The sequence below is a fragment of the Triticum urartu genome, chromosome 1A (genome assembly GCF_056163025.1).
Source record: "Triticum urartu cultivar PI428250 chromosome 1A, HENAU_Tu73, whole genome shotgun sequence".
NCBI lineage: Eukaryota > Viridiplantae > Streptophyta > Magnoliopsida > Poales > Poaceae > Triticum > Triticum urartu.
The window spans coordinates 453,665,664-453,689,130 of record NC_141873.1 but is presented as its reverse complement, the minus strand read 5'-3'; positions in this window follow the sequence as shown (position 1 = coordinate 453,689,130).

Here is a 23,467-nt window from a genome sequence, read left to right as displayed (position 1 = left end):
CGCCGGCGTCCGTCGCCGTGCTCGCAGCCGGAGGGTGTCAAGCTCGTCTCCGATATGGCCATCTTCTTCCTCTACGTCATGGATCGGACACCATCTCTCCAAGGGAAGCCAAGGCCACGATGCCCGCATCCTCTTGTTCCCCTGCTTCAACTTCGCGCACCGGAACCCTTCCGCGATCAGTGCCTCCTCACGCCTCCGTCGTCGCGTACCCGGCCTCCACAAGAGGACCCTCGAGCCCATGGTGAGCAGCCGCTCCTCCCCAGCTCTTCCCCGGCTTGATTTCCATCTTTAGCAGTCGTTTTGATCTTGACTGAGGCATGTTCTCCATGGCCGTTTTGAACCAAGTCGATGCTCTGTTTCCGCGCAACCGCACACCCTGCTGCCGCCCCTTGCTTCACTTGCGCACCTTGCTGGTCGCTGCTTCTGCCCGCACACCAGGCGGTCGCCGCACCTTGCCGCACACCCGCACATGGCGCCATCCGTTCAGCAGGCCGCCATGGACGGGCTGAGCCCAGCTTCGTTCGCGGCCTCCTCGCCACACGCCCAGCCACCCCAGCTACACATCCACACATGCCTCCTTCCGCGGCTCTCCGTACGCGCATTCCCGCACTTGATCGCGAGCCCGTGGCCCTGCTTCGTCTTGCAGCCGCCATGACCGAGGCGACCTCGACCTCGTCCTCGAGTCTTCCCACGCACCTAACCTTTGCAAGCGCATGTTCCGGCACCCCGCACCCTCGCAAGTATCCCGCACCTCCGTAGGTGCTCCTCTACTCCGACGGTTGCCGTCTTGCTCGCCGGCGTCGTCACCCAATTCCTCTATGAACGACAAAGAAGAAGGCCTGGCCTTTGGTTCCTTTCAAGTTCGGCCACGCCCTTAATTTTGCACGAACATTCATCAGCAGCGCACTGGCCAGGGCACTAATATGTAAGTTGAAGGTCCTTTGTTCGAATCTCAGGCGCCCCAAATTTTTGCACTGTTTTTCTCTCTGCACGCATTGTCACTCGGGCTAAATCCTCGTGGGCCGCTGCAGATTGCTGCAAGCCGGCCCGTGCATATTTTTTTCCCAGTCTGAGTATTTTAGCTTTTTTTCCAATGCATTCTTATTTACAGAATTGCCACTGTTTTACTTTGTCTATAGCTAAATATGTATGCATCCAAACTAAACAAACTATACATGCGACATGCTTAGAATTTCATCTAGATTCATAATTTCCTGTTTTCATCCATGTTTAAAATGTTCAAATTGCTGTTTGATTTAATTCGCATAAATGACTTGCTAAAATGGTTCAATTCATATCTAAATAACCGTAGCTCTGTTTTAAATAAACTTTATATTTAAATGGGGTAGAAAAATGCATAGATTAACTTGCCGGACTTTATTTTGCTATTTAACAACATTAAAATTGTATATAGGGCAGAACAGTACCAAATTCAAAATATGCTTATGAGGATTTTCCGGAATTGTTGTTTGTGTTTCCGGCCTCATTTAAACTTGCCTAAATAGGTAGTTTGCATATGCTTCACCTCTTGCCATGGTAAAAACATTTAATCTTGACATGAATCATACTTGGTTGTGCATCATGTCATGTTATGCTTGTTTGTGTACCATGTTGTTTGCTTCTTTCCGGTGTTGCTTCTTCGGGTTAGTTTCGATAACATCGCGTTTGTGAGGATCCGTTCGACGATGTCCGTTTGTCTTCATCGTGGACTCGTTCTTCTTCCTTGCGGGATCTCAGGCAAGATGACCATACCCTCGAAATCACTTCTATCTTTGCTTGCTAGATGCTCGCTCTATTGCTATGCCTTTGCTGCGATACCTACTACTTGCTATATCATGCCCCCCATTTTGCCATGTCAAACCTCTAACCCACCTTGTCCTAGCAAACCGTTGTTTGGCTATGTTACCGCTTTGCTCAGCCCCTCTTATAGCGTTGTTAGATGCAGGTGAAGATGGAGTTTGTTCCGTAGTCGGACCTTGATTTTATCTGAAAGATGTAATGCTATATTTATGTATTGTGTGAAGTGGCGATTGTAAGCCAACTATGTACCTCTTTTCTTGTTCATTACATGGGTTGTTTGAAGATTACCTCACTTGCGACATTGCTTACAATGCGGTTATGCCTCTAAGTCGTGCTCCGACATGTGGGAGATATAGCCGCATCGTGGGCGTTACATAACCCAGAAGCAAAGTAAGTTCATTATGATGTGCAAGGAAAATCAAGTCATCACAATTATTGGATACGACTCGATCATGAAACAATTTGCATTGGATATTTAAATGACCATGTTCATTGCAAAGTTCACAAGAATGGCTAAGACAATTTAAAGTTTCAGCACAAACATCTAGCCTTTCTTGCAACCATTTAGTTTCTAAATACTTATTCCTCTTGTAAAATCTATCTTCCCTATTTGGAGTGTACTTGCAAACCCTATGCACTCCACAAAAATTGACATGCTTATAAGAGACATTTTCATCATGACTAGTGCAATCATCATTAGTACTATGGATATTCAAAGAGTTCGTACTAACAACATTGCAATCATGCTCATCATTCAAACATTTAGTGCCAAACATTTTAATGCATTCTTCTTCTAGCATTTTGGCACAATTATCGGAACCCTTATTTTCACGAAAGATATTAAAAAGATGAAGCATATGAGGCACCCTCAATTCCATTTTTTTGTAGTTTTCTTATATAGACTAAACTAGTGATAAAACAAGAAACTAAAAGATTTGATTGCAAGATCTAAATATATACCTTCAAGTGCTAACCTCCCCGGCAACGGCGCCAGAAAAGAGCTTGATGTCTACTACACAACCTTCTTCTTGTAGACGTTGTTGGGCCTCCAAGTGCAGAGGTTTCTAGGACAGCAGCAAATTTCCCTCAAGTGGGTGACCTAAGGTTTATCAATCCGTGGGAGGCGTAGGATGAAGATGGTCTCTCTCAAACAACCCTACAACCAAATAACAAAGAGTCTCTTGTGTCCCCAACACACCCAATACAAAGATAAATTGTATAGGTGCACTAGTTCGGCGAAGAGATGGTGATACACGTGCAATATGGATGGTAGATATAGGTTTTTGTAATCTGAAAATATAAAAACAGTAAGGTAACTAATGATAAAAGTGAGCACAAACGGTATTGCAATGCGTTGAAACAAGGCCTAGGGTTCATACTTTCACCAGTGCAAGTTCTCTCGACAATAATTACATAATTGGATCATATAACTATCCCTCAACATGCAACAAAGAGTCACTCCAAAGTCACTAATAGCAGAGAACAAACGAAGAGATTATGGTAGGGTATGAAACCACCTCAAAGTTATTCTTTCTGATCATTCTATTCAAGAGTCTGTAGTAAAATAACATGAAGCTATTCTTTCTGTTTGATCTATCCTGTAGTTCATACTAGAATAACACCTTAAGACACAAATCAACCAAAACCCTAATGTCACCTAGATACTCCAATGCCACCTCAAGTATCTGTGCGTATGATTATACGATATGCATCACACAATATCAGATTCATCTATTCAATCAACACAAAGAACTTCAAAGAGTGCCCCAAAGTTTCTACCAGAGAGTCAAGATGAAAACATGTGCCAACCCCTATGCATAATTTCACGAGGTCACGGAACTTGCAAGTTGATCACCAAAACATATCCAAAGGGGATCACGTGAATATCCCATTGTCACAACAAATAAGCACATGCAAGACATACATCAAGTGTTCTCAAATCCTTAAAGACTCAATCTGATAAGATAACTTCAAAGGGAAAACTCAATCCATTACAAGAGAGTAGAGGGGGAGAAATATCATAAGATCCAACTATAATAGCAAAGCTCGTGATACATCAAGATCGTGCCGAATCAAGAATGAGAGAGAGAGAGAGATCAAACACATAGCTACTGGTACATACCCTCAGCCCCGAGGGTGAACTATTCCCTCCTCGTCATGGAGAGCGCTGGGGTGATGAAGATGGCCACCGAAGAGGGATTCCCCCCTCCGGCAGGGTGCCGAAACGGGTCTAGATTGGTTTTCGGTGGCTATAGAGGCTTGCGATGGCGGAACTCCCGATCTAGGTTATTTTCTGGAGGTTTCAGTACTTATAGGAATTTTTGGCATTGGGAACAAGTCAGGGAGGTGCCCAAGTCGTCCACGAGATAGGGTGGCGCGCCCGGGGGGTAGGGTGCGCCCCCCACCTGTCGGATTTCGGGTTCTGGCAGACCCTTGAGGTTCGAACACTGGGGTGCGCGCAAAGATCTCTCCCCTACCGATCTACGTCCAATCTCCTCGCGCGATCTAAACTGGAAAACAACGAACAACACATGGGACACAAGGTTTATACTGGTTCGGGCCACCGTTGTGGTGTAATACCCTAGTCCTGTGTGTGGTGTGGTGGATTGCCTCAGGGGGCTGATGATGAACAGTACAAGGGAAGAACAGCCTCGCGAGAGGTGTTCTTGAGCTGGTGCGATGAACTGCTAGGGTGAGTTCAGTCGCCTCTTTCTCTCTCTCGGCTAGGGCTCTACCAGATTTCTGGATGTTTTCTAGACGTCTCTACTCTGTGGTGGCTAGCTCTATTTATAGAGGCCCTGGGCCTCTCCCCAAATAATGAGCGGGAAGGGCGCCAACACTTGGCCATTTTGAAGGGGAACATATAGTACAAGTTATCCTGACCAAAGGTGGCCTTCGGCTGCCAAAAGCACTGGTGATCACGCTGTCTTGGGCTCCACGGTGACCTCCGTCCTGTCGCTTTGCTGGTCTTGGTCTCATTGCACCAGAATGGCAACCTTTGCCCGATGCCTTGGCCTGCGCTTGCCCCCTATGCACCAAAGGGGAAACAAGGACACTACGCAGGCCGGCACCCGCCTAGCGCCTGCCTGGTCTCGATCGTCACGGCTTGCGTCACGGGTTCCTCGTGAGGTACCCCTACCTTGATCTCTCCGCCTCTTTGGGAGCCTACCTGATGAGGCTGCCTGTGAGGAAGCTTTCTGTCGTCCGCCCCGCGAGGCTTGGCCCCTCACGAGTGTCTTGAGCTGGAGCTGATGAAGATGGGCCACGCTGGGCCCCACTTGAGCCACGCCGCAGGCCGCAGACAGGCAAGTCTAGGGACCCCCGTTCCTAGAACGCCGACAGTAGCCCCCGGGCCCAAGGCGCTCCCGGGCTTGGCCTAGTGGGGAAGCAAAGGGGTAAGCACGAAGCGCCGTGTGCCCCATCAGCTTGCGACCTTGGGCGCCGCATGGAGGTTGACTGGACGTGGGCGTATGCGCTTCCCCGTGATGCCTCGGCGGCCGCACGACTTGACAAGTCCCTGCATGTAGAGAAACCGGTCATGATTACCCGCGATCGTGGTGCTCGACGGTTGGCCTCCTCCAGCTATAAGTACGGGGTTGGGCGAGCCCCTTCAGTCCATCCCTTCTCGTTGCTCCTTTTCTTCTTCTTGTCTACTCGCCGTCCCCATGGCCCCAAAGAGATTCTCGGCCACAGAGAAAGGAAAGGCCCCCCGGGCAGGGCCTGACCCCCCCGACCAAGCGCGGCCGATGCCGCCCTCGCAAGTATACCATGGTCCCCGTGGTAGCCTCCCGCGGCCATGGAGACGGTTCCCTGCGCGGTGGTGAGCACTCGGTTGCCGATGGGGGCACGCCGTGGGTGTGCGCCCCCCTAGGCCACGCTTTCGCTCTGCGGAGGTGCTGCCGGAGTTCGTCATGTGGTCGGCGGACCCATCCAGCACCCAGCTCCAGCTCCCCCGTTTCTTCGTAGACGAACTGCCGGCCAGCGCTCGGTGCGGCTTCTGGCTCCAGGCAGACGGCTGCTGCAGCAGGGCCTCCTGGGCTTCGCTAGAGGTCTCCGTCTCTGGGAATGGGGCTCTAACACGTGGCTGGCAAACGTTTGCCCGCGCGCGCGGCCTGGGCTGGTGGTGTACCATGTACTTCAAGTTTGATGGCGACGCCACCCTCTACGTGAGGGTGTTTGGGGAATATGGTCACCGTGACGGGTGCTGCCCTAAAGACGACAACCGCGGCCGCCTGCCCAGCCCCAGCACTGACCAGGATGAAGATGGCGACTGGCGTACAGGCGGCGGTGCTCATGGTTCACTGAGCTTCTGCGACCCCCTCTCAGGCAGTAGCTCCTCCAGCGGTGGCCGCGACCAGCCCCCGCGCCGTCACTCCCCGGTGAAGCGAGAGGAGGGATCCGCCTGAGCCCCAGGAGCAGCCCGAGCCTTCGCTGTGGGTTGGCGCAGGACGAATCGCGCCCGTTTTGTTTTCTTTCTTATCCTGCGTAAAAATAGAAAGTGATGTAGGGCCCCGCGAGGGCGTGCTAGAACTGCTGCTGTTTAACCATCGTGCTATTTCCGCTATTCCTGCGCTGTGTTTCCGCGCCGCGCACCCATGTGCGGGAACTATTTTAGCTCGGTGGGGCTTGGCGCGGTCTTCGCCTCCCGAGGCTGTGGCCTCGTCGTGCGCTTCATGCCCTACAAGGATCAGTAGGAGGGGTAGCTTACGGTCTTGGTTGTAGGGGGCGATCGGCCTAGGTCATGCGCTCGTGTCGCGATGCCCGTGGGGCACGGACTGGGAGGGGTGCTCCCGCAGAGGACTCAGATAGGAAAGCTCCAAACAATCGGGGCAGAAAACACTCGCGAGGGCGCCCGCGACTCCCTCGCAAGACTTGTGCGAGAGAAAACGAGGCAAGCGAGCGAGAAAGACAAAGAGTCACAAGCCAGGAACGTCAGCAACTCCAATAAAACTTCAAACGGGAATAAACAAGCCAACTCCAGAAAGCAAATGGGAAAGCCGCGTCTGGCACCTATTCTAGTCTTCGACGTCTTCTCACCAGCGCGGAGCTAAGTGCTGCCACTGGGCGTGGGCGGGAGCCCCCGAGGCCCGAGGACGGCACTCCGGAGACTCCGGGGCGTGTACAGCCCCACTCATTATTAGGTGAGAGTGTCACGGGCGGCGAGCTTCACAGGCATTTGCCTTCTTCACAGGCACCGGGCCTTTCCCAAAACGCAGCAGCTTCACATGCATTCGCCTTCTTCACAGGCACCGGGCCTTTCCCAAAACGCCGCAGCTTCACAGGCATTCGCCTTCTTCACAGGCACCGGGCCTTTCCCAAAACGCAGTAGCTTCACAGGCATTCGCCTTCTTCACAGGCAGCGGGCCTTTCCCAAAATGCAGCAGCTTCACAGGCATTCGCCTTCTTCACAGGCACCGGGCCTTTCCCAAAACGCAACAGCTTCACAGGCACCGGGCCTTTCCTAGGTGCTAGGCCTCGCTCAGGGATAGAACCTCCGGAGATGTTGAATGTTCCTCGCGTTCTGGATGGGTACCCCCTCCGTGGTCTCCAAGCGCGCGGAGCCAGGCCTGGAAACATGAACAACCTTGAATGGGCCCTCCCACATGGGAGAGAGCTTGTGCAGCCCCTCCCTGGAGAGAACCTATCTGAGCACGAGATTCCCTACCTCATGAGTTCTGGGGCGGATATTGCGGCAGTGGTATCATCGTAGCGCCTGTTGATACCTTGCCGCTTGCAGCGCGGCTTCTCGACGGTGTTCCTTCCCCAGCACGAGATCCGTCCCCCGCATGGCGTCCTGCTACGTCTCGTAGAATGCCAGGACCCATGCGGAGCGACGCCTGACCTCGTGAGGGAGAACAGCCTCTGCTCCGTAGACGAGGAAGAACGGGGTCTCGCCAGTCGGCTTGGTCGCAGTTGTGCGGATTGACCATAGCATGGACTGGAGCTCGTCGTACCAGCCCCTGCCGCAGGCTTCCAGCTTCTTATTGAAGGTCCTGGCTTTGAGGCCCCTCAGGACCTCCGCGTTGGCCCACTCGGTGGCCGTTGCTCTGGGGGTGTGCTACCGAAGCGTAGCATATCTACGTTCCAAGGTTAGCACAGTACGTTTTGAAGAGATTACTGGTGAATTGTGAACCGTTGTCGGTGATGATGCGGTTGGGCACCCCAAATCGGCTCACGAGGCCCTTGATGAATTTTACCGCTGAGCCTGCCGGGATTGTGCGGACGGCTTCCACCTCAGCCCACTTGGTGAATTTGTCCATGGCGACGTAGAGGTAGCGATAGCCCCCTGGTGCCCGAGGAAACGGGCCCAGAATGTCCAGCTCCCAAACTGCGAACGACCATGAGAGGGGTATAGTCTATAGACCCCCCGCAGGCTGATGGATCTGCTTAGCGTGAAACTGGCAGGCCTCGCAAGCCTTCACAAGCTCAACGGTGTCGTTGAGCGCTGTGGGCCAATAGAATCCACTACGGAACACCTTGCTGACGAGGGTCCGTGACGACGAGTGGTGCCCGCAGTCTCCGCCGTGTATGTCCGCCAGTAGCTCCTTCCCATGCTCTCGGGAGATGCAACGTAGGGACACGTCATTTGATCGCTTCCTGTAGAGCTCTCCATCCCTGATACAATAAGCCGTGGCCTGCCGCGCCACACGCTCCGCTTCCTCCTCATTCTCCGGCAGAGTCCCCTGCATCAGGTAGTTCTTGAGCCCCGGGATACAACACCCTTCCTGAGGCTCTAACGCCAGGAGTAGGCGTGCCCCTGAGGCTGGGCCACAGACCGGGGCTCCTGAGGCAGGCGGCTGAGGGAGCTCCTCCCTTGGTTGCACCGTGCTCGACAGTGAAAGCACCGCCGAGGGTTTGAAGAGCCGCTCCTCAAAGACGCCAGGCTCCTGAGGCAGCCGCCTAGATGCCCTCTTGGCAATGTCATCAGCCTCCTGATTGGTGCCGCGAGGCACATGCTGCAACTCCAGCCCCCATAACTATTTCTCCATCTTGCGAACCTCAGCAAGGTAGGCTTCCATGTGCTCGTCCTTTGGCTCGTATATCTTGTTGGAGAAGTTGACGAGGAGCTGCGAATCGCCCTTGATGATGAGGTGCTTCACCCGTAAGGCAGTTGTGGCCTTCAAGCATGCTATTAGGCCTTCGTACTCTGCTATGTTGTTGGAGACCTTTTCTCCGTGCTGGAAGCAAAGTTGTACGGTGTAGTAGAGTTTGTCCTGGGTAGGGGATACAAGCACTGCGCCAGCTCCCGCACCGTGTCGGGAGAACGCCCCATCAAAGTACATGACCCTGCCATCCGGTGCTTCACTTCCCGGGGAAAGTGATCAGTCTTCGCCTGCCTCGAGACCCGGCGCTTCTGCCCATTCTGCCACGAAATCCGCAAGTGTGGCTCCCTTGATAACTCTGGTTGTACTGAATTCTAGCTGATATGCCTATAGCTCGATGTTCCATTCAGCAACCCTTCCAGCTAAGTTGGGGCTCCTAAGCACTCTTTCCAAGGGGTATGCTGAGACGACTTTGATGGGATATCCTTGGAAGTAGTGGTGCAGCTTGCGTGAGGCCACTAGTACCGCGAGTTGGAGTTTTTGAGGCATGGGATACCGTGCCCTTGCGTCCTGTAGCACCATGCTAACGAAGTACATGGGATGCTCGACGAGGTTGAGGGTGCTGGCGCTGGCGCTACTTGCGTCCCCTAGAGGTTGAGGCGTCTCTTGAGACGACGGAGCTCCCAGTGCTTGATCGCCTGAAGAGGCCTCTCCTGCTTCGGGTGCGTTCTGCTGCTGCGGCTGTTCCTTTCTGGCTGCGGTTGCGGCCTTCGCGAGGCCCTCCTGGCTCTGCTTTGTTTCAGTTCGGACGGTCGATGCGGCCTTGGCACAACGCTCCTCCCTGACCGCTACCAGGGCTGCACTAGCGGAGTAGGGGGTGGCCGCAAGGTAGAGCACCAGGGGCTCCCGAGGACGCGGAGCTACCATCACTGGTGGACTGGTAAGGTACCTCTTGAGGTCTTGGAATGCCTTGTCGGCCTCTTCAGTCCATTCGAAGGGACCCTTTTTCTTCATCAGCTTAAAGAAGGGCAGCGCTCGTTCCCCCAGCTTGGAGATGAAACGCCCTAGTGCAGTTACTCGCCCGGTGAGCTTCTGCATTTCTTTGAGGGTCCTTGGCGGGCTCATGTCTTCTACTGCCTTGACCTTCTCCGGGTTGGCCTCGATGCCCCTGTGGGATACGAGGAAACCCAGGAGCTTTCCCTAGGGGACTCCAAACATGCACTTCTCCGGGTTGAGCCGTAGGTCCACTTCGTTGAGGCTCGCGAAGGTTTCTTCCAGGTCCTGTATCAGGGTTCTTGCCTCACGAGACTTCACCACAATGTCATCGACGTAAGCTTCAGCGTTCCTCCCGAGCTGCCGGCCTAAGGCAATGTGCATCAGCCGCTGAAAGGTCGCGCCTGCGTTGCGCAACCCAAATGGCATGCACGTACAGCAGTACACTCCACACGGGGTCAGGAAAGCCGTCTTCTCCACGTCTTCTACCGCCATCTTGATCTGGTGATAGCCCAAGAAGGCATCTAGGAAGCACAATAGGTCACACTCTGCGGTGGAGTCGACTATCTGGTCAATGCGGGGGAGCGGAAATGGATCCTGCGGGCAGGCCTTGTTGAGGTTCGTGAAGTCTATGCACATGCACTCCTTTCCTCCCTTTTTTGGCACAACGACCGGATTAGCCAGCCAATCAGGGTAGCGGACCTCGCGGATAACTGCTGCCGCCTCTAGCTTCCGGGTATCTTGAACAATGAAAGCCTGTTTCTCAGTAGACTGCCGCCTTGCCTTCTCCTTCATGGGGCGCACATTGGGGCACATGTTGAGGTGATGCTCAATCACTTCCCTTGGGACCCCTGCCAACTGATCAGGTTCCCACGCGAACACCTTCTTGTTTGCACATAGGAACCCGATCAGGGCTTTCTCTTGCTCGGGCTCAAGGTTGGCCCCTATGGTGAAGGTGGCGCTAGCGGACCCGTCCTCGTCGACTGGTACCTGCTTGGTTTCCGCCTTGTCTTGGGTGAACAACTGCTTCTTTTGAGCCGGCGCAGCCCCCTTGGGGTCATGGGCGTCGGTGCTAGTGGGCTGCGCCACCGCGGCTGCCCTGAAAACAAGCTGGAACACCTACAGCGCATCCCTTGTGTCTCCTGACACGGTGAGGACGCCGCTGGTCCCAGGCATCTTCATGAGGTTGTACGCCGGGTGAGTTGATGCCATGAACCGAGCCAAGGCCGGATAGCCAAGGATGGTGTTGTAGGGGAGGCCAATGGGGGCGATGTCGAAGTCGATCAGCTCCGTGCGGAAGTTGTCGCAGGTGCCGAAGGTCACTGGGAGATGGATCTGTCCCAAGGAGGCGGTGGAACCGGCTCCGACGCCCGAGAAAGGCCTGTTGGGTTGGAGCTGCTCCAGCGGCACGTGGAGGAGGCTGAAGGCCTCCACCGAGAGCACGTTGAGGCCCGCACCACCGTCGATGAGGGTCCTGGTGACGGCCACTTGGCAGATGGTGGGGGTGCACAGCATCGGGAGCGCGCCCGAACCAATGGGGTTGAAGGGGTGGTCCTCCGAGTCAAAGGTTAGATTGGCCTCGGGCGCCACCCAGCCCGGGGGGGCTTCTCGGCGCTTGGAGGCGGTGCTGATCCGGCGGGTGAACGACTTGACGTGGTGGCTCGAGGGTGGTCCCTGTGAGCCGCCCAGGAGAGCTGCGACGACAGGCGGCGCTGGTGCGGCAAAACGAGCGAGGAAGAGGTCGCGCAGCTCCTCCCAGGAGGTGACAAAGGCCATCGGCAGGTGGAGGAGCCACGCGCGCGGGATGCCGGTGAGGGCCATGGGTAACCAATTGGCCATCACCCGGTCGTCGCCACCCGGCTTTGAGGACGGCCTCCTCGTACGCCAGTATGAAAATCATCGGGTCCGTCGCGCCGTCGCAGCGCGGCGGCGTCTCGGGCCTGAACTTGCGCGACCACTGCACCTGTCACAAGGCGGGGGCCAAGCCCCGAAGCCCCCTGGCCCCAGTGTCGACATCCGTTGCTGGAGCGAGTGGTGCGTTGTCCGCCATGAGGGCGGGATGCGATGTTGGGGGAGAGTGGGTCGTCAGGAGGGAGGACTCCAGCGCACCCCTACCTGGCGCGCCAAATGTCGGATTTTGGGTTCCGGCAGACCCTTGAGGTTCGAACACCGGGGTGCGCGCGGAGATCTCTCCCCTACCGATCTACGTCCAATCTCCTCGCGTGATCTAAACTGGAAAACAACGAACAACACAAGGGATACAAGGTTTATACTGGTTCGGGCCACCGTTGTGGTGTAATACCCTACTCCAGTGTGTGGTGTGGTGGATTGCCTCAGGGGGCTGATGATGAACAGTACAAGGGAAGAACAGCCTCGCGAGAGGTGTTCTTGAGCTAGTGCGATGAACTGCTAGGGTGAGTTCAGTCGCCTCTTTCTCTCTCTCGGCTAGGGCTCTACCAGATTTCTGGATGTTTTCTAGATGTCTCTACTCTGTGGTGGCTAACTCTATTTATAGAGGCCGTGGGCCTCTCCCCAAATAATGAGCGGGAAGGGCGCCAACACTTGGCCATTTTGAAGGGGAACATATAGTACAAGTTATCCTGATCAAAGGTGGTCTTCGGCTGCCAAAAGCACCGGTGATGACGCCGTCTTGGGCTCCACGGTGACCTCCATCCTGTTGCTCTGCTGGTCTTGGTCTCGTTGCAACGAAATGGCAACCTTTGCCCGATGCCTTGGCCCACGCTTGCCCCCTTTGCACCGAAGGGGAAACAAGGACACTATGCAGGCCGGCGCAGGCCGGCGCCCGCCTAGTCTCGATCGTCATGGCTTGCGTCACGGGTTCCTCGTGAGGTACCCCTGCCTTGATCTCTCCGCCTCCTCGCGAGCCTACCTGATGAGGCTGCCTCTGAGGAAGCTTTCTGTCGTCCGCCCCGCGAGGCTTGGCCCCTCGCGAGGGTCTTGAGCTTGAGCTGATCAAGATGGGCCGCGCTGGGCCCCCACTTGAGCCACGCCACAGGCCGCAGGCAGGCAAGTCTGGGGACCCCGTCCCCAGAACGCCGACACCACCCTCATGGACGGCCCGGGACTCTTCTGGCCCAACTCTTTTACTCTAGGGCTTCTTTTAGTCCATAAAGAATCATCAAAAATTGACACGTCAATTGGACTCCATTTGGTATTCCTTTTCTGTAAAACTCAAAACAAGGAAAAACAGAAATTGGTGCTGGGCTCTAGGTTAATAGGTTAGTCCCAAAAATCATATAAAATAACATATAAATGCTTATAAAACATCCTAGATGGATAATATAATAGCATGGAACAATCAAAAATTATAGATACATTGGAGACGTATCATGGATGAGGGACGTCGAGCTGTTGTGGTTGACGATTTCATCAGGGAAGAGGCTCCGGTTGGGCAACGGTGAGGTGGCGGATGGAAGAGGGTGGGGTTTCGCAGCTGGAGCGGAGAGGTTATGGCGGCCTGGGATTTCGAATGGCGAAAAGGAGGCGATGGGAGGGGGGAACCATGACTTAGGGACGCGCTTGTCCAAAATGTAGGGTGTGTTACAAAAGTACCCCCACCGATTTGAACTAGCGACACTTTAGGCTTAGGTTAGAAGGGGGATTTTGCGTGTCGGGATTTGGCAGTTGGAGGGAGTTTTCGCGCACGTTGTAATTTCGAGATAGCAAGGCGCGGGTTGTGAAGGCGCCAGTATTGGGAGCACGATATCTGAATTTTCGGGATATAACAAGGCGCGGGTGGAATTTTAGGGACAAGCCTAACGTGTAATATTGTACTCATACATACCAGATCAATTCGCACTTCCCTCAACAAAAAAACGAAAAGAATAAAACTATTCACTCCACACAAATAGAGAGTCTTGTCCCGTTTTACTATACAAATGTTATTCAAAACAGAGTATGACTCCATGTTATGTCAAATTAAATTTTTTTTCGTTGGCTGTATAATGGATGTAACCTACTCATACCAATATTTTGGTGCATTCCAAATGTTTATACTACTGCTGCAATTCAAACTGAATTTGAGTTTGTTTCTCTATTTCAATAGGAATCTACAATCATGATTGTTGCCAACTTCAACCATCATTCACGCATTACCTTAACAACACACCACATTATTACTATAGAGATAGATATAAAATATGTGTACTATATGAACTCAAATTCAATTTTTTGAATACACTTTATGTTGATTCCAAATAATAGTACATTTGATGTACTAACTATATATTCATAACCTAAACCATGTTCCATACGTACACTGTGTTTATCACACAAAGTATAGTGCCCCGCCCCCTACATTATGACAAGTATTTAGCCCTGAGCTGCAAAAGCCACATATTAGCCCAAATTATAATCAATGTTCTGTATATTATATGTAGTACTAGCAAGATGCCCATGTGTTCCACAGAACATCAACATGATCAAGGGGAGGCCTTATTTGCAAATATGGAGAGGGGTGTGGGTATCTTTTTTCAAAATTTCCATAGTTTCCTTCTTATCCGTCAGATATAAATCGGATGGCCTATATTGCACGATGGTAGGCACACCATCATCAACAACTCTGTTTTATTATAAGAGTAGAGATCAAATATATTATATGTAGTATAACATGTTCATAACCACACCATGTGTATCACCATTATATATATATATATTCACGCATGTGTTGGTTCAAAACACTATGATAAATTCTTCAAATATTCGAATTCGCTTTTTATAATGAATCATGATCTTTATTCGTCTTTTACACCCACACAATCCTCTTATCTTTGTAGCTAGCGCTAACTTTCTCTCGTGCATGCACACGCCCGCATCCCTCTCACCCTCCCTCAGCATTCTCTAGATCCATCACACAAATTCGTCTTTTCACTTTAGGTCGTTCACCCACGGTGTGTGTAGGCCCCCCAGCTCCTTCTTTATGGCACACATCGATCGATATGCCTCTCTAGCCAGTGTGCCTACCACAAACAGAAGCCTCCCCTCTTCTCTTCTCACCGTCCATGCCTCACTCCCACCACTCTTTTCATCGATCTTGTACTCGCAGACTCCTTCCCCCTCGATATAGTATGCCTCTCATACCACCTCCTAGATGCATCCCTCTCTCTCTATGCTTCTCCCCGGGCCTTATTTGCTTCTAACATATACATGCATGTATACCGATCGATCTTCCTACATATACCTAGGTCGACTTTAACTATCCCCCCACCAATCGATCGACGTACCTCACAAGTTATGTCTCTCCATTCTATAACAAAGGACGATTGATCCTCATATGTAGTTACGTCTGCCTACAATAGCCATATCGTCCCCCCTCATCATCCATGCATGCCTCCTGACCTGTCTCTCGCACGCACGCGCACAGACAAGCAACCATCCACTCTCTTATTGATATTGCAGGCGTGCCCTCCGTTTGTCTAGCAAGCCTCTCCCACCATGGGCGGATTCAGGCCCCAGGCAGAAGGGGCGGTGGCCTGGGGCGTAAGGCCCATCTCCTTTGTATATTTTAGCATTGTAGCTACAATAAAACGCTACAGTCAACTAAGTTGCCTGGGCCTTAGCCCAGTCACTACTAGGAAAAGGGCTACTAATGGCGCACCAGTTTTGCCTACTAATGGCGCATCACTGGTGCGCCATTAGTATCACGCCACTAGTATTTTTTACTAATGGCGCACCACTGGTGCGCCATTAGTATAGGCCACGGTGCGCCATTAGTATAGGCCACTGGTGCGCCATTAGTATAGGCCACTGGTGCGCCATTAGTATTTTTGAATTTTGAAGGCAGGAACATAGTAGTGGCGCACCATCTAACCCCCACCGTGCGCCATTGCTATTTTTGAATTTTGAATTTGGATCTGGATCATGATTTTTTTGCCCATTTTTTGCTCGTTTTTTGCTCGTTTTTTGGCACGATGTTTTTTCAAATTTTGTTCCTGTTTTTGGATCTTGTATGTTCTTTTGCCGTGTTCTTTTGCCGGAGAGGAGTTCGCCGGAGAGGAGGAGGAGGAGGAGGTCACCGGAGAGGCGCTCGCCTACATCGCCGGAGAGGAGGAGGAGCAGTTCGCCGGAGAGGAGGAGGAGGAGTTTGCCGGAGAGGAGGGAGGAGGAGCTCACCGGAGAGGGAGGAGAAACCGTGAGGGGAGGGGAGGGGAGGAGAGGAGGGAGGAGGAGGTCGCCGGAGAGGAGGAGGGTAGTATGGTGGAGGAGAGAAGGGAAGATGGAGTGGAGGAGAGGAGGAGATGGAGTGGAGGAGAGGTGGAGTGGAGGAGAAGAATGAAGAGGTAAGGAGGAGAGGACCACGCCCAGCCATATATACGACATAGTAATGGCGCACCGCGGGCAGGTGCGCCATTACTAACCTTTTTTTTTATTTTTTTGATTTATTTTGAATTTTGAAGGCGGGAAGATACTAATGGCGCACCATGGGCAGGTGCGCCATTAGTATTTTCTTTTATTTTTTGACTTATTTTGAATTTTGAAGGCGGAAAGATAGTAATGGCGCACCATGGGTAGGTGCACCATTAGTATGTTTGAATTTTTTTTGAATTTTTTTGCCTCTCCAGATCTTAAAAGCCCCGTATCTTTTTTTCTGTTAGGTTTTTGAGGATTTTGAAAATGTTTAACGGGGAGCCCCCTGTTAAATTCGGATGTAACTTTTCGAGTAGATGATTTTCCATATAAAAAACTTTTTCATCCGAGTTCGTACGCAAAAGTTATGACCATTTTACAAATTCTCGAGAGATTTCGCAAATAAAGTCGAAATTCATATTTGTAAATTTTCACAACAACTAGACCACATATCACATGGGAAACTATTTTTCTTTTATTTTTTTGACATTTCCATCATTTCTTTTATTTTATTTTAAACTGAAAAGGCGGTCCACAGGGGGGGGTGCATTCGGTGGAAGTGGTGGCCAAGTTACTAATGGCGCACCGTGGGAGTGGTGCGCCATTACTAGTTCAACTAGTAATGGCGCACCACTCCCACGGTGCGCCATTAGTAAAAAAAAAATCTAGTAATGGCGCACCACTCCCACGGTGCGCCATTAGTAGTTTTGAAAAAGTTTAAATTTTTTTACTAATGGCGCACCGTGGATGTGGTGCGCCATTAGTATTTGGACACTAATGGCGCACCAACACATGGTGCGCCATTAGTATATAGTAATGGCGCACCACATGTCTGGTGCGCCATTAGTGTCAATTCCATCTATAGCCCTTTTCCTAGTAGTGAGTTCACCTGGGGCCTGGCCCATTCCTAGGTCCGCCCCTGTCTCCCACCATTTGTTAGAAGCAACTCCACTACCACCCCCTCCAACACTCTAGCTCTATCTCTTTCCCAACCTTATTCCTCTCCTACACATATGCATGGATGCCGATCGATCTCCCTTAATACATAAGTGTAACGCCCCGGATACGACTTTCCATATTTGTAACTCCGACTCTTGCCTTTTCCGGAGTTGCGATATGAGATTCCCTTCGTGGTTGGGTTTTGTCTTCGTTTTGCATTTTGTCCATGTCATGCATTTCATATCATGTCATCATGTGCATCTCATTTGCATACATGTTCGTCTCATGCATCCGAGCATTTTCCCCGTTGTCCCTTTTGCAATCCGACACTCCCACTTGCACCCGGCGCACCCCTCTTGCCCCTTTTCGTGAGCGGGTGTTAAACATTTTCAGAATGGACCGAGATTTGCCAAGCAGCCTTGGTACACCACCGGTAGACCGCCTGTCAAATTTCGTGTCATTTGGAGTCCATTTGATGCTCCAATGGTTAACAAGGTAACCGCGAAGCCCTTTGTGTCTTGCAGCCCAACAACCCTCCAAAACGGCCCAATAACCCTTCCAAACCACTCCCATGTCCTCCGTCGTCGGATCAAGATCGCGTGGTCGAAAATTACACCTCATTTGGACACTCCTACCTCCTCCTACCTATATATATGTCCTCCCCGTCCAAAATCCGGGTCCAAAACCCTAAAAATCGCCCTCCGCCGCCACCGGTGTCCGCCGCCACCGGACGAGATCGCCGCCATGCCCGCGCCTATCGGAGGGTGCCATGTGTCCCCGCCGCCACCTCGCAGCCGTGGCCTGGCGAGCCTAGGCGGGGCCCGCCAGGCCCGATTAGCCGCCGCTGCGCGCCCGCGCCAGGCCCGACCGCGCCGCCGCCCGGCACCGCCTTCCCCGCCGCCCGACGCGCCTCTGCCGCCTGAAGCTTCGCCGCCACTGCCGCCTGGCGCCCGTGCCCGCCACCGCCAAGGAGCTCCGGTCGCCGCCTTCCGCCCCTCGTCGACCGCGCCACCTTCCCCGGCGCTGGATCCGGTGAGGGCTCGACCGGATCCGCCCTCCCCCGCTTCTCCGGCGACGACTCCGACTCCGACGAGCCGTTCTCTGACGAGATCCAGTCGCACCTCGGTTCACGTGCCAAGTCAACCCTAGATTTGGGTGAGGTGTTTTCCACTAAGTCCTTTCCCCCTCATGTTTTATGCCTCTGTTCATTGCATCATAACTCCATGACCGTAGCTCCGTTTCATGCGTATGATATATCAAAATGTTCAATGTGATATGCTCTTCATTTCATTCCATTGTTACATGCTTGTTTGAGTCCATCTTGATGCCCAAATCACTGATGCAAGAGTGCTATAAATTGTTGCTTGTTGTTACTTATTAGAGTATGAGGATTTGCCATTTTTGTCACATTTGATGTGTGCTTCATATGGGCATGAGCTCTACATGTGTTTTGATCTATGCCATTCCATCTTTACAGGGCTGCTTGCCATGTATTTTTGTGATCAATGTGGTGACTAGCACAAGCATGCAAAGTAGCCTTCATGTTATTGCTAATCTCGGGATCTCAAGATTTTACAAAGTCTTTGCTCTGCTGTTATTTTTATGCCATGTAACCATGGTGCTACAGTGAGATCCATGCTTTGTTTGAGTATCTTAAGTAAGGATGATTTGGACATATGGTTATGCTATATCCATCCATGCCCCTGTTTGCAATTATGGAGTGCCCTAGAATGTCTTAATATTTCTCTACTTTTGTTATAAAATGTTCCTGGCAGATTGTTTACATGTTAATCAATTTTGCCATTGGTGTTGTTCTTGATCCATGCATGCTATGAACTTTCTCTTGCCATGGTTAGCTTCATGAACATGTATTCTTGCTTATGCTATGCTTATATTGTCATGCAATGCCTTGTGGTGAGTGAATCGAGCTCGCAAAGATGCCTTCATAATTCTGTTTATGACATGCTCAGTTTTCTGCTAAGTCTAAAACTGTTAATTGAACTTGCTATGTTTACATGGGTGCCATCATATCTTCTGTGCCTTTTTGGCTCATGATCAGTAACGGACTTTTGTTCTATGCTTTGTGTAGATTCATGCCATGCCTTTGTTTGCTATGATATGTTCCTGTATCATGTTGTTTGCTTGCTCTAAGCATGGCATCCTGTTGTTAATTCCTGGCATGCTAGTATTTTCACTAAGTCTGTGAAGCGGATATCTTTTGCACTTTTGTCATGCTTGTTTGAACCTGCTCTTGTGTGATTTAGCCGTAGCTCGGTGTTCATGTTTTGCAAAGCATCTTGAGTAGATCACTGCCATATGCCTTGTTGATATGTTCGGGTGCAGTAGCTTAGTTTCTTGTTGCATTCTAGATGGCATCGTGTCGTTAATCGCAGAATTGTGCATTCTTGTTTTGGTTGCTATTTGCAAACCGTGCATCCGATTCCGGTGATCTTTATATAGATTTCGACCGAAATCATCTCATCTTTCCAGCAGCATACTTGGTTTGCCAAGTTGATGCCTGGTTCAATCTTTCCCTTCCAAAGCACGCATATGCATTGCATATCACATCCCGCATGTCATGCCATGTTTTGCATCATGTTGCTTGCGCATTGCATCATGATTGATTGTTGGTTCCTTTGTTTGTGTTCTTGCCTTGGGTAGAGCCGGGAGACAAGTACGTGATCGAGGAACCTGTTGAGTACGCTAACGAGGATCAAGCTTTCGTTAAATCTGAGAACTTTGCAGGAAAGATGACCATACCCTCGAAATCACTTCTATCTTTGCTTGCTAGTTGTTCGCTCTATCGCTATGTCGCGCTACCTACCACATGTTATATCAAGCCTCCCAAATTGCCATGATAGCCTCTAACCTTTGTCAACCATCCTAGAAAACCGTTGTTTGGCTATGTTACTGCTTTGCTCAGCCCCTCTTATAGAGTTGCTAGTTGCAGGTGAAGATGGAGTTTGTTCCATGTTCGAACATGGATATTGTTGGGATATCATTATTATCTCTTATTTACTTTAATGCATCTATACACTTGGTAAAGGGTGGAAGGCTCGGCCTTATGCCTGGTGTTTTTTTACACTCTTGCCGCCCTAGTTTCCGTCATACCGGTGTTATGTTCATTGATTTTGTGTTCCTTGCACGGTTGGGTGTTACGGGAACCCCTTGATAGTTTGCTTTGAATAAAACTCCTCCAGCAAGGCCCAACCTTGGTTTTACATTTGCCTAACAACCTATCACCTTCCCTTGGGTTCTGCAGACTCAAGAATCATCTTTATTTTAACCCCCCGGGCCAGTGCTTGTCTAAGTGTTGGTCCAAACTAGAGCACCGTGCGGGACCATCCCTTGGAAACTTGGGTTATGTTGGTACCTGTATGCTTAGCTTATCCGGTGTTGCCCTGAGAACGAAATATGTGCAGCTCGTATCAGGATGTCGGCGCATCGGGCGGTCTTGCTGGTCTTGTTTTACCATTGTCGAAATGTCTTGTAACCGGGATTCCGAGACTAATCGGGTCTTCCCGGGAGAAGGAATATCCTTCGTTGATCATGAGAGCTTGTGATGGGCTAAGTTGGGACACCCCTGTAGGGTTTTGAACTTTCGAAAGTCATGCCTGCGGTTATGGGAAGATGGGAATTTGTTAATGTCTGGTTGTAGAGAACTTGACACTTAACTTAATTAAAATGAATCAACCGCGTGTGTAGCCGTGATGGTCTCTTTCCGGCGGAGTCCGGGAAGTGAACACGGTTCTTGTGTTATGCTTGAACGTAAGTAGTTTCAGGATCACTTATTGATCACTTCTAGTTCACGACCATTGCGTTGCTTCTCCTCTCACTCTTATTTGCGTAAGTTAGCCACCATATATGCTTAGTGCTTGCTGCAGCTCCACCTCACTACCCTTTCCTACCCATAAGCTTAAATAGTCTTGATCTCGCGGGTGTGAGATTTCTGAGTCCTCGTGGATCACAGATACTTCCAAACAGTTGCAGGTGCCAATGATACGAGTGCAGTTGACGCGACTGAGTTCAAGTGGGAGCTCGATGAAGATCTTTTTCATTGTGTTGTTTCGTTTCCGATTTATCAGTAGTGGAGCCCAGTTGGGACGATCGGGGATCTAGCATTTGGGGTGGTCTTTCTTTATTTTGGTTCCATAGTCAGACCTTGATTGTATTCTAGATGATGTATGATATATTTATGTATTGTGTGAAGTGGCGATTGTAAGCCAAGTCTTTATCCCTTTCTTATTCAGTACATGGGATGTGTAAAGATTACCCCTCTTGCGACATGCCTACCATGCGGTTATGCCTCTAAGTCGTGCCCCGACACATGGGAGATATAGTCGCATCGTGGGTGTTACAATAAGGTAGGCCTCTCTCCTCCTCCACACATATACCAGCCATTGTACCTCTATAATTAATTAGGCCTCCCCCCTACGACACACCGATAGTCGAGCGCTGTAGGTAGGTATCCATGCCACAGAGACAAACTGCACCTATCCCCTCTCACATTCCAGTAGGCCAACCACTCTATATCTTTGACATGGGCACACACAAATTCGATGGCACTCTTTATCGATCACGCGCACACACACACACATCATCCCTCTCTTCGATTCTATGGATAGCTCAAGCCGATGATACCTCCACTCTCTTCCTATGGATTTCCCCCTCTATATATATGATATATCCAGGACTCTATTTCACACACATTGCATATGTTACATTTTTTGATTGACCCCCCCCCCCCAAAACACTCACGAACCCACACACCATATCTCTCTACGTTTGTATCTCTCTCACACAACCCCATGTAGGTGGTGTACGTACATGAAGAGAATAGGTGCACGTACTCATGCTTCATGCCCAACCACACCCGCGCTGGTACACGGCGGAGCTCATTTCTACACGAAAATGACAGCCCACGTGCTAATTTGAATGCGTGTAGCGGTTGTTTACCTATGGAGGTCGTGTACCACGCGTGCACGAAACAAAGTTTGACTTGATGCGTTGGCGCGTTATTTTTAATTAAAGTTATATCGCTCAATGTCACGTACACAGAATATAAAACGATTTTTATGAAGAAAAAGGTAGTCCGCTCCACGATATACAATGGAGCCTGCCTGCCTGGGTTTGTCTCTCTTCAGAGTATATCACACAAGGCGGCGGTGGCCTCTCTCTCTCTCCCACTGTTGGTCACTGATCCGGTCGCATCCCGTCCGCTGACGGAAAGGGAGGATGTGCATCATTTCTCCGTTCGACAGCTCCAAGGCAGCACGTCCCGATCTGCGGTACCCGCCATTCTCTCTGACCAAGCTCCGGCATGGTAGGGTCTGTGCCACCTGCTCGCTTCCGCAGTATGGGCAGACCCCTCCCGCCGCTGCTCACCTAGTTACATCCTGACGACCCCCAGGTATCCCATCCGGCCTTGCTCCACTACCCGTCGTCCCATGTCACTGCATGTGGAAAATCTTGCATGTGGATCTTCCATAGTTCTTTGCCCAAAACGAAGCTCGTCTGGCGTACTTTCCATATTGTAATCTCGTCCTCACACCATTTTAGACAAACACAACCGTGTTTGTCGGTGTCAAAACTGGCGGATCTCGGGTAGGGGGTCCCGAACTGTGCGTCTAAGGCGGATGGTAATAGGAAGCAAGGGACACGATGTTTACCCAGGTTCGGGCCCTCTTGATGGAGGTAATACCCTACGTCCTCCTTGATTGTTCTTGATGATATGAGTATTACAAGAGTTGATCTACCACGAGATCGTAGAGGCTAAACCCTAGAAGCTAGCCTATGGTATGATTGTATATGTTGTCCTATGGACTAAACCCTCCGGTTTATATAGACATCGGAGGGGGCTAGGGTTCCACAGAGTCGGTTACAAGGGAGGAGATCTACAAATCCGCATTGCCTAGCTTGCCTTCCACGCCAAGGAGAGTCCCATCTGGACACGGGACGAAGTCTTCAATCTCGTATCTTCATAGTCCAACAGTCCGGCCGAAGGATGTAGTCCGGCATTCCAGAGACCCCTAATCCAGGACTCCCTCAGTAGCCCCTGAACCAGGCTTCAATGATGATGAGTCTGGCGCGCAGTATTGTCTTCAGCATTGCAAGGAGGGTTCCTCCTCCAAATACTCCATGGAAGATTTTGAACACAAGGATAGTGTCGGCTCTGCAAAACAAGTTCCACATACCACCGTAGAGAGAATAATATTTCCACAAATCTAATATGCTAACGTGTTTTGACAGCACGACGTTACGTCATGGCCCAATCATTATTCGAACCGTTTTTCTCAACCAGCACCGCGCACATCGCGAGGCGGTTT